Source organism: Gracilinanus agilis, unplaced genomic scaffold, assembly GCF_016433145.1.
Source record: "Gracilinanus agilis isolate LMUSP501 unplaced genomic scaffold, AgileGrace unplaced_scaffold5011, whole genome shotgun sequence".
NCBI lineage: Eukaryota > Metazoa > Chordata > Mammalia > Didelphimorphia > Didelphidae > Gracilinanus > Gracilinanus agilis.
This window is the reverse complement of record NW_025384811.1, coordinates 650-7527: the sequence shown is the minus strand read 5'-3', so window position 1 is coordinate 7527 and position 6878 is coordinate 650. Positions and strand designations below refer to the sequence as shown.

Sequence of the window (6878 nt, the reverse complement as noted above, 5' to 3'; positions counted from 1 at the left end):
AGTACAAAATCAAAGGGGAAAAAATGAGGCGTGAATAAGGGCGAGGGGGACGGAGGGTGGCGAACCTGGGTGTCTTTTTTTCACTTCGGTCGTTGGGTACGCTTTGTGACGAATCGGCGGGAGGTTTCTCAGCCTTCACTAAGTATCGCGAGAACATGGACGTGAATTGAAGCTAGAGATAAGGGTGGGGCGGAGTGCTGTGTAGTGGAAGTCAAAGAACTTGATTCCAGTAGTTGTAGCTATTATAGGGGAAAGGTAGGGAGTCTTACCTATCATGGGAGAGGAAATTGAGGCCCAAGAGAGACTGGGTTGCAAGGCACACACGGGCAATCCCATATTATCATTTTCCTGTTGTACATTTCCAATTTTTTTTTGCCCCGCAAATGTGTGTCAAAACTCATAAGATCCAAAAGAGGCCTCATCTTTCCCCAAAAGCCTCTTATGAAGTTTCCTATTTCTGTCAAGGACACCACATCCTAATAGTCCTCTAGATCCATAGTCTCATTCTAATTCCTGATTTCTCACTCAAAACCAAATTTATAAAACCTTAGCAAAAATAAATGTTTCTTCCCTTCCATTCTCCTTTCTCCCACATATCTAATCAGTTGCCAGATCTTGGCATTTTTATCCCCATTCATCTCCTAACATTTGCAATCTTGCTCTTTGCTCAGATTCTTATCAGATCTCTTCTGCTTTATTGCAGTAGCTTCCTAATTGGTGCTTCTGCTTCAAGTCTTCCCTCTCAACAGTCTATCCTTATTGATTAGAGAAATGCTACTGAAAACAACTTCAAGGTACCACCTCACCTATCAGATTGGCTAATATGATCAGAAAATTGAGATGCCAATACAGTGTTGGTTGAATTGTATATAATAAGAGTAATATTATAAAATGAACAACTGTGAATGACTTAGCTAGTCTCATCAGGACAATTCTAAGTTCAAATTAATTAATTTACCAGTTACATGCAATAACAAATATATACATGAATTTTCAGAAATTATATGCTACAAACTGTTTCTCTTCCTCCCTTCCCAACCCCTCCCAGAGGTGGCAGGCAATTAGATTTGAGTTGTACTTGTATTATCATGAAAAGTTCAGTGGAGGACAGACTCATCTTCCTGAATTCAAATCTGGATGCTGACATTAGCTGTGTGACACTGGGCAAGTTATTTCACTCTATTTACCTCAGTTTCCTCACCTGTAAATTGGGCTGGAGAACAAAATGGCAAATCATTCCAGCATCTTTGCCAAGAAATGAGGTCATAGTCAGAGTTTTTCATCATGAGTCCCTTAGAATTGTCCTTATGAGACTAGCTAAGTCATTCACAGTTGTTCATTTTATAATATTGCTCTTACTATATACAATGTTCTCCTGGTTCTACTCACTTCACTTTGAATCAGTTCATGTAAGGCTTTCCAGGTGTTTTTTTTTCCCCAAACCCTCCTGATGATCAGTTCTAATAGCATAATAGTATTGATTGATCCAATCCACAAAGGCTGGAACACAAGTATAGACTCCAGGCCTGTGGGAAGCACCACAATGTTCACCCCAACTTAGCACTCCAGCCTGGAGGCAGGAGCCCTGTACCTTACAGAGGGTCACCCTGAAAGAAAACAAAATCTGTTAGCATGACCCAAAGGACAGAGATTGCACAAGACTCCTAAATTCGATCTAGAAGTCAGAGAAGAGACCACAAGTAGAAGACATGTGGAGCTTCCCACCTGGCAGGAGTCCTTGCCAGTTGCACCAACTTATATCATGTTATCAAAGATTCTCCTTTCAGATTGGGGAGTGGTGGAATTCTGGTGGTATTTCCGGTCACAGGTTAGGGCATCCATCACAGGCACCTTTACCTTCCTCAAGGTGTAAGGAAGGGGTAGGGGCACTGTAGAGGGAAGAGATGATAGAAAATTTCAGTTGACTCAGAGAGGAAAACAGAATGGATGTGGGCACAGTGTCTCTACCCTGAGGAATGAGGGACCTATAAACCAGGATGAAAGAATGGTAGTCTTAAAGGCTAACATTTGTTCTCTGGAGGAGTCTGATGCCTGGACACCAAATCCACAGGGGAGTATAGTCAGACTGTCATTTAGAATAAGATAGTCATTTGGAACTGAGAGATGTTTTAGCAATCACCTTTCACTGAGGTTCAAAGAGAGGAAATGATTTGACTGATCACCCAAGTAATAAGCAGCCAAGTTTGGATTAGAGCTTCTGATTCCAAATCCAATGCTCTTTGCGCAAGACAATGAATCTCTGTCAAAAAAAAACCCCAAATCTACTGCCTCTGCCCATAGGTCTGAACATCATGGCACAGGAATCTGGGAGCAGGGGGCAAGGAATCTAGGACAGTGGCATCTCTTCTCCATGTAAAGGAGAACCCAGAATAGTCAAAATATATTTAATTAATTAAAAAACAAGGGAAATGTTATCCCTACAATCTTTTCTACTGTCCTCACCACAATCCTTGAAATGTCTAATCTTAGCCTTGTTCCTAGGCTTGTGCTAGCCCTGGGAAATCCCAGAGCCCCGTCCCCCACCCCAAGCCCCTCAGTGCTCACCTCCAGAACCAATGTCCCCCTGGCCAGTCACCCAGCATTCCATGTCTGAGGTGAAGGTCTGTGAAGATGAAGGGAGTGTGATGGGTTGGATATGCTCAGTCAGCTGTACATGAGACTGCAGCTTTAGCAAGATGATGTCAGAGCCTTGATGAGTATCACTGTGGTTGGAATGAACAATGATCTGGGCCAGGGGCAGCAGGTTGTCCTTTTCATATAGATTCTGTTGCCCCAATTGTACCATGAGATTTGAGGTATTTTGAGCCCTGGAGGAAGAGAGAGATAATGTTCCTTAGAGAAGACGGGATCATGGCCACATGGCCCAGTCCAAAGTCTGGAAACTCAACAGTGCCCACCTGTGTCCTCTAGTTCCCAACCATAGAACTGGGAATTTGAAACTTCCTAGAACTCCCATAGCCTTCCACCACCACAATAAAAGAAAGTTCTCTAGTTCTCATGCCAACTGTCCTCCTGCCTTTGGATTTCCCATCTAAAATAGTAAGCATCCTACACGTTGGGTATTTTGCAGATGAGAAAGAGTTTTTGCTTCCAAAAGCCAAATGAAGAAGTCAGGGTTGGAGAAGGTATCCCCATTTTATGGAGGAGGAAACTGAGATCTAGGGAGAGGAAGAAGCTTTTCCAGGGGCATACAGTGAGTTAGTAGATGTCACAGTCTAAACTAAAGTCCAGCTCTCCTTCCTCTTAGCCTTTAGGCTCTCTGTCCCACCCCCGATTCATTCACCCCAATACCCCTGAAAGGAAGAAAGGTATTTCACCCAAAAAAAACAGTGTCCAGCAGACAGGATCCAACTGGGGTGGATGAGATCCCCCACAGAAGTGTCCCAAGAATTATCCCAAGCTTTCCTCCTCAGACAGACCTGCCAAGGCCATTCCCCTTCCTGAGCTTCTCACCCCCAACAATGGTAGCTTCAACCCTTTCTGGATAGAAAAATGGGTGGCTTTGAAAAAAGATCCAGCATTGTTGTGAATCCTGGCATCAAGCTTTCCTGTCAGGACTTCATATGTCTTTAGTGATCACCGTTGGCCCTGAGATTCTCTGCCGTGGGCTGATGGGCAGCTGAGGTAATCAAAATGGTGCTAGCTGGCATTCCTTAAGTACTTTGAGCCTTGCAAAGTCTTATGTCCACAAAAATTATGTCCTCAATTATCTCATACTTAAAACAACCCTATAGAAATAGGTACTACAGTACTACACAGGCAATACAGATGTCATTATTTTACAGATTGAGACTCAAGGGTAGGACCTCTCAGCATCAGAGACAGGATTTAAAGCTAAGTCTTGACCCCAAGTTCAACATTCTTTCCATTATATTTTTCTGTCAACCAATCAAGGAGTATTTAGTAAACACCTCTTATGTGCTAGGCACTATCCTGAGGGCAGATAGATGACACAGTGGACAGAGAGCCAAGCCTAGAGACAAGAGGTCCTGGGTTCAAATTTGGCCTCTGACACTTCCTAGTTGTGTGACCCTGAGTGAGTCACTTAATCCCCAGTGCCTAGCCCTTACCACTATTCTAGCTTGGAACCAAGAGACAGTATTGATTCTAAGACAGAAAGGTAAGGGTTTGTTTGATATTTTTAGATAAAAGAATGAAACTCTCACAACATTCCTTGAGCTCACAGGAAGAAACTGTGGGTTCCCTCTCAACTAGCTCTGTCCTAAGCAATCTACCTCATCCTTAGGGATGAGCTGAACCATTTGCCTGTGGATCCTGGGAGATATTTCCCATGAAGCCATCCCAGGGCAGGACACTGGGAACAAGAATCCTTGGGGTAGAACACAGGCATAACTCACCTTGAAAAACAGGAACTGAGTTTCCCAGGAGGGGAAGGGTCAAGAGCAATAGGCAAAACATCTGGAGGGAGAGAAAGAGGAAAGGGCTCAAATCAACAGCAGGGAGACCCTGGGTTCCAGGACCTGGGAGAGCAGCCAAAGCACTATCTCTGCTCTAAGAAGCTGAAAACTGGACTCTTTTGACTGGATTGTCAAGGTCTAGGAGGGAAGCAAGATCCTTACCATGACCAGATTCTCCAGTTCAGTCCTTCCCCTCAATAGTAACCTCTTTAAACACCCAGGACTGGAAGTGAGGAATAGAGGTGAATACAAAGAATGCTGAGCCCTTCTCCAAGTCAGAGGCATGAGAGAGGGCAAGCAAGTGGATCTGGTTCACCTGCTGAGAGGTCAAGTTACTGTCTACCCAGATCCCTGTTTCCATCCTCTCCTATTCTATCTCCATCCCCTTCCTGCTCCCTTGACCTTCACCCCCATTTCTCTGGGTATTTCAAAGCCCAGCCTTTGGGACCCACTGGGACTGTGTCAAAAGTGTTTAGTGAATCCTGTAAATCCTGCTCAGATCTCATCAAGAGTCTTGTTTTGCATTCTTCTATTTTGTGTGAAATATTTATCCATGAGATGTATAGTATAGTGGTTAGAGAACTGGCCTTAAATCAGTAAGACCAATGTTCAAAACCCACCTTTGGCCAATATCACTGTGTGACCCTAGGTATGCTTGGGCAACTTCTTAGTGCAACACTCCAGGAAACTTCCTAAGACCACAAATTGTAGAGCAGGTGCCAATCTGTATCAGTGGAAGGAGTTGCACACTCTACACGCAGTTCTATGTAGATGAAGTCACAGATTCAGTCTTCCTCCCCTCAAAATGAAAAAAGATATATATGTTTGTGTGTTAGCCCCTTACTTATGCTATGAGCCCCTAAAGGGCAAGGACCATGTCTTATCTAAGCATTTTGTGTTCTCTAGTGCCCAGCACAGTGCCCTACTCACAATAGGGACTTAATAAGGACTGAATGAGTGGCTGATGAATAAGATAAGATCAAAGGATTTCAGAATGTAGTAAACATCTAAGAGGTCATCTAATCCATCTTCCTCATTTTACAGCTGGGGAAATTAGGCCCAGAGAGAGAAGGTGATTTGCCCATGAATACACAAGATAGCAAGCCAAAATTTAAACCCAAGGGTTCTTACTCTATGTACTCTTTCTACTGCACCATTTTGAGTCCTTAACTAATCCTGTCATCTTATAGGGCAGAGAACAGAGATCTAAGAATAAAATAGCTCATAAAATTTCCAGCAAATCTATCTCACTTGTCTAGGACTATCTTGGTCCATCATCATTCTCATTAACTCCTTCATGGTCCCTAAAGGAAACTGACAATTTGTATTCTGAAACTTAGCACAGTGTATTTGTTATTGTTGTTCAGTCCAACTCTGCATGGCCCCATCCAGGGTTTTCTTGGCAAAGAAAAGTGGTTCACCATTACCTTCTCCAACTCATTTTATGGATGGAGAAACTGAGGCAGAGATAAGTGACTTACTCAAAGTCACACAGCTAGTAAATATTTAATGCTGGATTCAAACTCAGATCTATCTAAATCTAATCCAAGCACTCTTATCTACTGAGCCATCTAGTACAATGCATAGTAAGTACTTAATGCTGTTTCATTCATTCTTTTTTTTTTTTAACCCTTATCTTCCACCTTAGAATCAATATTGAATATTGGTTCCAAAGCAGAAGAGTGGTAAGTTAAGGCTTAGGCAATTGGGGTTAAGTGGCTTGCCTGGGGTGTCACACAGTTAGGAAATATCTGAGGCTAGATTTGAACCCAGATCCTCCTCACTCCAGGCCAGGCTCTCTATCCTCTGAGACACCTAGATGCCTGTCATTTACTCTGTCATACATGTGTGAATTCCCTATTGGTTGTATAAGTATATGGAACTTTTACTTATTTATCACTTAGTTTTCCATGCTATTTAATGAAATGTCTTCCACTTCAGATTAAGCTTTAGATTTAGCTTTGTAAAAGCACATACATCACAGCAATATTAGGGAATGATCAACTGTGATAGATGTGGCTACTCAGCAATGCAATGATCCAGGATAATTCTAAGAGACTTATGACAAAGAATACTATCTACGTCCAGAGAAAGAACTGTCGGAGTGAGAATGCGGATGAAGGAATACAATTTTTCACTTGCTTTTTGGATATAAGTTTGGGGGTTTTGGTTTTATAAGATTAGTCACTTAAAAATGAATAATAATGAACCATGTTCTGCATGAAAATGCATATATAACCCAAATCTAATTGTCTGCCACCTCCAAGAGGGAGTAGGGAAGGGAGGAAGGGGGACAATTTGGATCATATAACTTCTGAAAATTCATGTAGAAATTTGTTATTACATGTAATTGGTAAATTAATTTATTAATTAATTTTTAAAAACACATACATTAGGAGAGGCTCCTGGCCTAAAGTTCTGAGTGAATGAAAAGTTCAG

The 6878-nt window shown here is 42.3% G+C and overlaps 1 pseudogene; it reads right to left on the bottom strand.

Moving 5' to 3' along the window:
* Positions 1-1443: 1443 nt before the first annotated feature.
* On the bottom strand, positions 1444-3521 carry LOC123255689 (annotated as a pseudogene).
* Between the last annotated feature and the right edge of the window lie 3357 nt (positions 3522-6878).